The 11801-nt window shown below is 37.7% G+C and overlaps 1 pseudogene; it reads left to right on the top strand.

Moving 5' to 3' along the window:
* Window positions 1–685: 685 nt before the first annotated feature.
* LOC118849765 lies at window positions 686–1601 on the top strand (annotated as a pseudogene).
* The last annotated feature ends 10200 nt before the right edge of the window (window positions 1602–11801 follow it).

The following is an 11801-nucleotide window of genomic DNA, read 5'->3' as shown; positions in this document are numbered from 1 at the left end:
GAAAGAGAAAACTAAAATGTTAAGAACTAAGTGCTCACTAGCCTGAGGTCCTTTAGAAGAGATGCAAATAGCTTTACATGATGCCTCAGGATGAGCCAAGGGCATTACCATTATGTTATATTATTGAAGGCAAGGAAATATGTACATTTTAGAGGATTTGCCTGAAATTATTTTTAACACTTAAAAGGGTGAGCCGTAGCTCTCTGAAAAATACTGGATGACATGGTTTTTTGCCTCAATGAGGCAAAGTTTAGTCAGAGATTAAATTAACAGGTGTACTGGCCATACACAGTAGTTAAAAAGATAAAAGAAACTGAACCACTCTTAGGTAATTGGAGAAATCCTTGTGAAGAAGGTGGCATTTAAATTAAGCCTTAAATGATGGGTAATATTTGCCTAAGTGGAAGAAAGAGGGAAGATGGGCACACCAGGTAGAATGGACAACATAAATAAAAACAGTGCTTTCTTGTCATGAGGACACTGTTTTGAATGTATTGAAAGATTCATATTGGAAAGCGATGATGGATAAAAGTAGATAGGTATGGGAAGGCCAGATTATATGTTTAAGAAAGATAAGTCTTCTTTTCTTGTGGGGCTGCTTGTGTGAGGGAGGGCTGGGTGATCTCTCTCCATGCAGTCTGGATCCATCCTTTCTCCTGGAATGATCCACCGAGGTCTCATCATCATGACTGAACAGATGACCCTTCAGGGTACTCTTAAAGACCACAATGGCTAGGTGACCCAGATCACCACGACTCCCCAGTTCCACAACATGATCCTGTCAGCCTCCTGAGACAAGACTATTATCAAGTGGAAGCTTACCAGAGATGAGACAAACTATGGGATCCCCCAGTGTGCCCTCAGGGATCACTCCCATTTTGTTAGTGATGTGGTCATTTCCTCCAATGGCCAATTTGCACTCCCAGGCCCCTGGGATGGCACACTAAGACTGTGGGATCTCACAACTGGCACTACCACCAGGTGCTTTGTTGGTCACACCAAGGATGTGCTGAGTGTAGCCTTCTCTTCCAACAATTGCCAGATTGTCTCTGGATCCTGGGATAAGACTATCAAGCTGTGGAACACCCTGGGTGTCTGTAAATACACTGTGCAGGATGAGGGCCACTCAGAGTGGGTGTCTTGTATCCGTTTTTCACCCAATAGCAGCAACCCCATCGTTGTCTCCTGTGGCTGGGAGAAGCTGGTCAAGGTCTGGAACTTGGCCAACTGCAAACTGAAGACAAACCACATTGGCCACACAGGCTACCTAAATAGTTACAGTTTCTCCTGATGGCTCGCTCTGTGCCTCTGGAAGCAAGGATGGTCAGGCCATGCTGTGGGAGCTCAATGCGGGTAAGCACCTCTATACTCTGGATGGTGGTTTCAGTGCCCTCTACTTCAGCCCCAATCAAGCATCAAGATCTGGGACCTAGAGCGCAAAATCATTGTGGATGAGCTCAAGGAAGAAGTGATCAGCACCAGCAGCAAGGCCCAGCCTCCCCAGTGCACCTCCTTAGCCTGGTCTGCTGATGGCCAGACTCTCTGCTAGATACGCAGAAAACTTGGTACAAGTGTGGCAAGTGACCACTGGCACCCAGTAAAGGGGTCAACCGTAACTCAGATTTTGAAATAAAGACCTCAATTTCTGCCTTGAGTGGAGAGAAGGAGGAAGAGCTGAGAGGCAAGGAAACCATGTGGGAGTGAAGGGGAGAGATTGAGCTCAGATGGTGGCTTTAAGAGCTGACGAAAAAACCAACCAAATTTAGTGACAGATTGAATATAGAGTAGAAGATAAAAGAGATCAGGAAGTGAAGGGCAACTCTAAGGCTTCTGGATTGAATGCCTGGAGGAACGGTTCTACTGCTCGCTGAAATGGAGACAGATTTTGTAGGCAAAAGTAATGAGTTCAATTTTGCACATGAGGTCATAAAAGTAGAGCTCAACTATAAATAGTTGGAAATATGAGATTAAAGAGATGAGATGTAGTTGTGGGAGTCACATAGAAGTAAAATTTGGTTTCATGACAAAAAGCAGAATATAGAACCAGAGAATCTTGGGAAATCTACAATTAGGGATTTAAAGGAGGAAGAGGAATCAGAAAGGTACAAGGGGAATTTCATGGATGTAGTCAGAACATAGGGTGTTATAGGCCCTGGATAGATTTGGGGGACAAAATCAGAAAATGTCCCCCCTAGAATGGAAATGTATAAATATTAACTGTATAAAATAATTTTTTTTTGGAGGAACCACCTAAATTTTTTTTAAGATTTTTTATTAAAAAAAAAAACAAAAAAAATAAAAAAGATTTTTATTTTTAGTTTACAACACTCAGTTCTGCCTAATTTTGAGTTCCAGATTTTCCCCCTCGTCCCCCCCCACCAAAACAGCATGGAATCCGATGTATTTTCTACATTTAACTTCACATTAAACTTATTTACACACTAGTCAAGTTGTAAAGAAGAATTATGACCAATGGAATGAATCAGGAGAAAGAAGAAACAAAACAAAAAAAACAAAAACAAAAGAGAAAAAAAAAAGAGCAAATAGTTTGCCTCAGTCTGCATTCTGACTCTATAGTTCTTTCTCTGGACGTAGATAGCTCTCTCCATCATGAGTCCTTTGAAGTTGTCTTTGAACCTTGTATTGCTGAGAAGAGCTAAGTCTATCAAGGTTAGTCAGTGTGTCTGTAGTTGTGTACAGTGTTCTTCTGTTTCTGCTCCGCTCACTCAGTATTATATCGTGTAGGTCTTTCCAGGTTATTATGAAGTCCGTATCTTCCCCATTTCTTATAGCACAATAGTATTCCATTACATTCATATACCACAACTAGTTCTGCTATTCCCCAATTGATGGGCATCCCCTTGATTTCCAATTCTTTGCTACTACAAAAAGAGCCGCTGTAAATATTTGTGTACATACAGGTCCAAAACAGGAAAATGATAAATGCTGGAGAAATTGGAATAAATGTGGGAAAATTGGAACACTTACATTGCTGGTGGAGTTGTGAACTGATCCACCCATTCTGGAGAGCAATTTGGAACTATGCCCAAAGGGCTATAAAAATGTTCATACCCTTTGACCCAGCAATACCACTTCTAGGGCTGTATCCCAAAGAGATAGCATAAAATTATTATTTTTTAATGTATGTATGTAAAATAGTATTTTATTTTTCCTGACTACATATCTTTAAATGTACAACTTTACAGAATTTTTAACATTCATTTTTTAAAAACTGAGTTCCAAATTTTTTTCCCACCCTCCCTAAAATGGTAAGCAACTCGGTATGTTGTATATGTGCAATCATGTAAAACATACTTCCATAGTAGTCATATTGCAAAAAGAAGAAACAGACCAAAAGGAAAAAAAAACACACCAAAAATAAAGTAAAAATAGTATGCTTTCTATCTTCATTCAGACACCGTCAGTTCTTTCTAGGTTTTTTTTGAAATCTATCTACTCATCATTTCTTATTGCACAATAGTATTCTATTACATTCAATATACAACTTGTTCAACCATTCCCCAGTTGATGGGCATCCTCTCAATTTCCAGTTTTTTGCCACCACAAAAAGAGCTGCTATAAATATTGTTTGTACATGTAGGTCCTTTTCCCATTTTTATGATCCCTTTGGGAAATAGACCTAGTAGTGGTATTGCTGGATCAAAGGAAATGCAGTTAGATTGCCTTTGGGCATAGTTCCAGAATTTTTCCAGAATGATTGGATCAGTTCACAACTCTACCAGCAATGCATTAGTATCCTAATTTTCCCACATCCTCTCCAATATTTATCATTGTCATATTAGCCAATCTGATCAGTCTAAGGTGTGAGATTATTTTTCTAGGAAGCAATCTACCACATTGGATGATTTTTAAATGTGTTTCTGAGACTAAGGTACCTTCCTCAGGTGTCTTCAGAAAGACATGAATGAATAATACAACATAAATCACAGTAATTTATAATCCAATTAATTATTACCTGTCTTCATGTGCTAATATGATAATATTGATGGTCAATGGAATCTAGAAAAAGGATAGCTGAAGAGTAAGAATTTGTCATTGTGTTTGAAGCGTTATTCCGGGGGACAGTATGCTGATTGTAGCTAACCGCTTGTTTCTTTAGACAGAAACATTCCTACAGTAATGAATGGCAATTCATTATAAAACTGATAATATAATTTATATTTGTATATATATGGCTACAGGTTATTTTCACATACATTACCTCACTTCTCATAACAACTCTTTGAAGTAGGCTAGGTATTATAATCCCTTTTTCACAGATTAGAAAAAAGTTGAGGTCCAGATAAGTAACTTTTTAAGTTACATAGCTAGTTAATGGGAGAGTTAGGATTTGAACCTAATTCTTCTGACTTTCCAGTTCAGTCCAGTGTGCTTTCTGGTATAAGCCATCAAGTATAACGTAAAGCCATTTTAGCTTATCTATGAAGAACATCAAAGTCTTTGTTATAACTCTTTGTTCGGAGCCTCCCTTCTGGTCATTTTAGGGGGGCAAATGAACTATACTGCAATAATCTAGGTGTCTTGAAATAATATAGTGCAGCCTACGTGAAAGAAATAAATATTTAAGGTTTTTATATTGATATCATTTGTTTTTACATCATCTTTACGTTCCTCCTTAGCCTTCCCAAAAAGCCATCTCTTATAACAAGGAATATTTTTTTAAAAAGGGGTGACTTCTAATATCTCTTCTTTAGGACCAAACTTCTTGAAATATTCAATTGTTTTATTGTTCTTTCCATTTACATCACTATAGTCATTGTGTATATATTGTTTTCATGGCCCTGGTGCTTATTTCAGTCTGCATCAGTTCACAGAAATCTTTTCAGGCTTCTTTGTAGCTATCATATTTGTCATTTCTTTGAGCATAGTAAAATTATACAGTATTCATGTATCACAGTTTGTTTAGCCACAAGTGCTGCTATAAATATTTTGGTGTAAAGGTGAAGCCTTTTTCTCTTTTTGGTCAATGACATGAAGGAATAGGTTTTTAAGAAAGCAGTATGTAGATCTCCGTCATCTTTGTCTGTATGTATCAGGAGTGCATATATTCAGCCAACAGAGGAAAAAACATTTTACACAATTAAATCCATGGCTGTTGTCATTTTATAAAGGACATATAGACCAACTCCTAACTCCTGCCCTCTTTCCCCATGTTTCTACATGTATTAGGAAAGATATCATATTTCCCCATGTATAAGACACACCTTAATTTGGGGGCCCGAAATTTGAAGAAAAAATGTATGACATAAAGTTATTGAACTCAAGTTTTATTCATCTGCTCATAGCTTTCAGGCATCTTTTGGGCAAGTCTGGTGCGTGTACACATGCTTAGTCCATTCCGTTTCATGAACCTGAAGTACCAACTGTGTCCTCCTTTGAAATCAGTAACTTCTTTTTCATCATCAGTTCTTCTTGCCTCATGCTGAACCATCTTTGTGGACACAGGAATTCCAATTGCCCTTTGCTCTTCAATCCATACTTTCAATTCCCTCTCTAAATCAGGCCATTTGCTGACTTGCCTCTCATGGCCTTCTAATGCTGCGTTGTTTTCAGTAGGGTTTCTTCTTCCCGTAGCCAGTCTTGTTTTGTTTTCTCAGTTGGAGGAGGACCAAACTTACGTTCAGCAGCACGATTTCTATTCACTTTTGCAAACTGGATCACTTTTAACTTGAATTCAGCACTGTACAAAAATCTTTTCTGAGCCATTTCTGGGCAGAACGTGGCAAAACGTAACCTAATATACTGGTAACAAATGCGAAACAGTGAAGCTCAAAGACAACAAATGTGAAAAAGCAGGAAATGCAAGTAAAAAAATCTGCAACCACTGTGTAAGACGCATCCAGTTTTTAGACCCCAATTTTTTCAAAAAGGGGTGCATCTTATACATGGGGAAATACGGTACTTTCCTTGTACTGAGGAAAGAATATTGTAACGATGGAACCTAAAAGTGTAGTACTTCTCTCTGATAGTATTTCCTGTGAGTATTAAAATCATCCATATCTCTTTAGAAACTAAGCTATAAAGAACTACTGAGGGGGAAAAACTAGGCATAAACTATAAAATAAGACTTTGGACATAATTATGTTAGTTCCTAAATGTAAAAAGAAAAATTGGACCCAGAAATGTTTTACCAAACTACATGGTAAAGCTAATTGCCCTGACAGATTAGATTCTTTTATTATGCAAAAGCAACCCCTCTTGAATATTTCAACTGAACAGTCTTCTGAAATGAGAAAAATGCTAGAAATTAGGATACATAGATGTTTTATTTGCTAATAAGTATTCAATTAGAAATTTAAATTCCTTTGATCATGATTGTATAATAGTGCCTATGATACAGTATCTTTTTATAATTGGAATGGCTAGCTCAAACTTGGCTTGATACATAAGTATCACTTCAAAGGATGATTTTAATTCTGTGATTTCCAGTTTGGAATCTGAAGTAGCAGCTATGGCTATTATTTTGAGTCTTTGCAATCTGGAAAAGTATTTGCCATTATGCATGAACAACTGTTGGGAGGCTGACGTCCCTTTTTTCCTCTATTGATTTTGATGGCCACAGATTAATAAGAAAATGCAGAATAATACTGTCAGGGGCATCATGTGGCATAATGTAAGCTCCCTGGAGGCAGGGATTGTTTTTGCTCCCTCCGCCCTCCCCCCCCCCCCATCCCTAGTGCTGGGTATGTTAAATAATGGTTACAGTGTTGGTGGGAATATACTTGAAATTAATTTGAATGAATTTAAGAAAAAAAAATTTTGATAGAGCTTTTAAAATCAAAGAATCCCCTAGGTTTTTAGCTACCTCAAATGCTAAACAATTCCACTTACTAGGATATTACTATAGGAATGTATTTACAATGAAATGTGAAAATAGTATGCCATACATGCAACACTATTTAGCTACAAGGATATAGAATAAACACCATCAGTAAAACTTTACTTGTAGATTTCCTCCCCTTATTACCTAATAACCAATCTTGATCAAATACAAAGTTCCTAACACAAGAATTAAAATTTGATATGAATATAGCTAATATGTGTCAGAATTGGTACTTTAACTCAGGTCTGATGCCTCAGTCCTCTAGCCACTATAGCACATCTCTCCAACTTATCTCCCAGGTCTCTTCAAGAAGGCAACTAAAATGCAATCAGTGTGATAATAAAAATGTAGCATGTCCTTCATTGTGGGATATAGTAAAATTGATTTACCTGTTGTCTAGAAAAATGGGAGCTGGAGAATAAAAATTTGTGAGTGTCTAGGGAAAATTTGGATAATCTAAGTATAAAACAGGTACTAGGTTATTTAGACAGAAATCTGCCTAGAATGAAGAGGAGAAATACCTCTACTTGTAACCTGAACATCCACCTCCCTTTGTTCTAATTCTATACTTCCCAAACAGCCTTGTTTTCTGATTGATAATTTGGTTTCCTAAAGAGTCCCTAGTAAAGATCACTTGTTCTAGTTCTCAGAGTAAACCTCTATTAGTAAATTAATTGTCATTCTGCATTTTTAACCACTCTCTTAAGCATTTAGTTAGGAAGGATTAGCTCCCTTGAACCTAGTCATTGATGAGTAAAATGATAAAATGGAGTTTCTCAGCTTGCCAAGTTAGACTACACCTGCAAAGTTGAAATGGGCCCATTACAATCCCTACCAAAGTTCACCTACCTGAAAAAAGCAGAAAGGCTTTTTTTTTATAAATGCAATCATGAGAAAATTGTGTCACAGAGAAGCAAATATCAAGGGATGGGCAATTAACAATGCCAAATGTGGTGCTATAGATAGAATGCTAGCCCTGGAGTCAGGAAGACAAGTTGAAATCCAAGCTCAGACATTACTAGTTGTATGACCCTGGACAAGTCACTTTACTGGTTTGCCTCAGTTTCCTCATCTGTAAATGAAGATAACAGTATTTGCCTCCCAGTGTTGTTGTGAGGAACAAAGGAAATAACGTTTGTAAAGTGCTTAGCACAGTGCCTGGCATGTAGTAAGCACTAGATAAATGCAGGCTATTATTACCATCAGAGAGTAAGGAAAATGAGGAATGAGCAAACTCCCTTGGATTTAGCAATAGAAAGACCTTTGTGATCTTCAGGGGTACAGTTTTTGTATAACTGTGGTGGCAGAAGCCAGATGGCAAGAAATTAAGAAAATAACCATTTGAGGAGTTTAGCAACAAAAAGAGCAACTGGCTCTAAGGGAAGGTTGTGTGTGTGTGTTTTTAATGGGGAGATCTGGGTTTGTTTGAAGGATGGAAGGAAAAAGTCTGTAGAGCGGGAAAGATTAAATATACTAGAGTTCTTTAAGAAAGTGTGAATTTTGGGAATGAGGCCACAGAGATGGTGAAGAATGTGCTCCAGAATAAAAATGATAGGGTCAAGAGGAGAGAAATCTTTTATTTTTGAAGCTGGCCAGAAGGATCAGAAGATAAAATAGAGGGGGTAGTAATGCTAAGGCGGAGAAAATATAAGAGATACCAAAATTGGTTGCATTATAATTATGCCTTGCCCTCAAGGAGTTTACATTCAAATGTGAAATAAAATAAGAATGGTGTAACCTAATCTTAAAATAGAGGTTCTGGGAGGTACAAGCCAATGAGCGCCAGAGGTTGTAGAGGCTGAGGGTACTTCTGGTGTGCACTCTGATTCTAAGATTAGGGAGGAAAGAAGGGAAAGCATCTAATTTAATGTTTAGAAGAGAGGCAAATATTCATTTTGTAAAATGAGCTCTGGGTTTGATGCCAAAGGACCTGTGTTCAAATCTTAGCTCTGCTATTTAGTATCTGTGATCTTGGGCAAGTCTCTGGGTCTCAGTTTATCTCTAATACAAAATGTTTATACCAGTTATTTTTAAAGTTCCTTCCAGCTATCAATTCTGTAAGTACCAAATGGCTATGAGACTGCATGTTCAAAAACAGCCAGCAGCATGATATGGCACCTGATCTTTGGTTGCACTAATACTTCTGTATAATGTCCAGAATAAGGGAGGCAGTAGTCACTGCTATTCTCAGAATGAACTATCTCTAACCACGGCTTAACACTGTCACCTTGCCCCTTGTCTCCGTCACTGCTGAGTTCTCTACTGACAAAAGTTTCAAAATCAGCAGGAAATTTAAATTCTCTTAACACTGGCAAGGTTGTATTTTGTTACAAGGACTCTAACTTTCACAGAATCATTCTTAGGCTAATGTGCCAGAGTAGTGACTTTACAACAGGGTTGTAATAGCATTGGTGGCAAGTCCATCTTAAGGGAAAAATTTGAACTTCATCCTTAAGTGATGAGGTCAAAGAACCATATGTTTTTAGGGGTGCTCAAGACCTCAAAATACCAACACGCCAGGTCCTGCTTGAATGAATTCGACTCAAGCCTTCTCACAGCCAAAGAAAAACAGAGCTCATTACAGATTGACCATATTGGGTTGTCTTAAGAAATCTCACCATTTGTGACACTCGTTTTTACAAGCAGGCCAGATTCCATCTGAGGTAGATGGAATCTGACCATCTTCCTGGACAAGATGGAACTTATATACAGAAAGATTGTGGGAGGGATGTAGGGTGGTCCTGGGGTGATGGAGGAAGGGTTTAGGGAGGGCCTTAATTTACATATCAGGTTTAGGGCACATAAACTTCATGTTAAAGCACGTGGGTTTAGAAAGGAAGCACCAAGATTAGGGTGTTCTCTAACACTCCCTAACTCCAAGTTTTAAACCTGCTATGATGATTTGGGTTATTATGGAAACCAGAAGAGGTGTGGCTGGAAGCAGAGGGAGTGGAAAAAGGGATTGAAGCCAAAGTTCTTACATCATCTTCAAAACTGAAACAATATTCTCATTCACTTCATGATTGCCAGCTTGAATAATCAATTTACCAGTTCCTAACTTGAATGTTATTAAATAAAAAAATCTGTAAATAGCATAATACACAAATTTTAACATTAAATTTTTTTCTTGTAGTAACATCTCTTTAAATGTTCCATATGGATTAGTGTGGCTGTTTTACCATATGAAATCGAAAAAAGGAAACATTTAACATGTTTTGTATAGGATATAGCACATCACACACGTATATACTTAATATGCTTTCACATAGGCACTTAATAAATGCCTGATGATGATGAATAACAGACACTTGCAGTATTGAGCTGATCAAAAAATGCACTTTTTTCAGTTAAAAAAAAAAAAGGTGAACTTGATGTTTCTGTTCTTAGAGAAGGCCTGTGTACCTTGCTTCTGCCATTTCTGGGTAAAGGTGGGTATTCAAATCATTCCTTTTCCACAAAACCCACCCTTCATCTGGACTTCCCAATTCTACTATACTTCCTATATTTCTACTATACTTCGTACTTCCAGTCAGCCAGATCTGCAATTCAAGAGTGATCTTGTTGACTCTATTTCTGTAACACTCCTCACATTCATCCCTTTCTCTTCATTCATAGGACCCACCACCCAAGGTTCATCTTCAATACCTCTGCCTTGGACTATGGCAACAATCTCACATCCCTTCCCTTTCCAATCCATGCTCTGTATAGCTGCCAAAGTGATATTTCTAAAGGATAGGCCTGATGCGTCACTCTCCTGTACTTCACTGACCCTGGGATAAAAAATAAATCCCTTTGGCATTTAAAGCCCTTTACAGCTAGGCTCCAACTTACTTTCTAGCCTTGTTGCAGATTATTATTCTTTAAATACACTAGGCCAGTTGGCCTTCTTGCTTTTCTTTATACAAAACTATCTGTTTTTTACATGGGCTGACCCCCATACCTGGAGTGCACTCCCTTCTCATTTTTATTTCTTACAATCCCTAGCCTCCTTCAAGATTCAGCCCAAACATTCCTCCTATATGAAGCCATTCCTGATCTTCCCAGATGCTGACTCCCTCTTCCTACAACTACCTTGTATTTATTTTGTATATGCTTAATAATAATAGTAATAGCTAGCATATAATACCTATTATTGCCAGGCACTATGCTATGAGCTTTACAAATATATCAACTACCCCATTTTTTAATTGTTCTTTTTTTATAATTAAGATTTTTTTATTTTTAGTTTACAACACTCAGTTCCACATAATTTTGAGTTCCAGATTTCCTCCCCCTCTCCTGGCATGGAATCCAATATATCTTCTACATATAACTTCACATTGAACTTGTTTACACAATACTCAAGTTGTAGAGAAGAATTATGACCAATGGAATTACTCATGAGAAAGAAGAAACAAAACAAACAAAAAAACCCCCAAAAACAAAAGAGAAAAAAAAAAGGGAAAAAAATGGAGAGCATACAGTGTGCCTCAATATGCATTCAGACTCCATAGTTCTTTCTCTGGATGTAGATAGCCCTCTCCATCATGAGTCCTTTGGAGTTGTCTTTGAACCTTGTATTGCTGAGAAGAGCGAAGTCCATCAGGGTTAGTCATCACAGAATCCATATATCTGTGGTTGTGTATAGTGTTCTCCTGGTTCTGTTCCGCTCACTCAGCATTATATATATCAGGTAGGTTTTTCCAGGTGATTATGAAGTTCGTATCTTCCCCATTTCTTATAGCACAATAGTATACCATTACCTTCATGTACCACAACTTGTTCAGCCATTCCCCAATTGATGGGCATCCCCTTGATTTCCAATTCTTTGCTACTACAAAAAGAGCCACTATATTTTTGTACATATGGGTCCTTTTCCCATGAATAATCATGAAACCTTGAGGTCATTTTTTAACTCTTCCCTTTTTCTTGGCCCCCATATTTCAACCAGTAATGTTTTGTTGCTTTTGTTGTTGAT

This window comes from Trichosurus vulpecula, chromosome 5 (genome assembly GCF_011100635.1).
Source record: "Trichosurus vulpecula isolate mTriVul1 chromosome 5, mTriVul1.pri, whole genome shotgun sequence".
In the NCBI taxonomy this organism is placed as follows: domain Eukaryota; kingdom Metazoa; phylum Chordata; class Mammalia; order Diprotodontia; family Phalangeridae; genus Trichosurus; species Trichosurus vulpecula.
The sequence above is the reverse complement of the archived record's forward strand: the minus strand, read 5'-3'. Positions and strand labels throughout refer to the sequence as shown.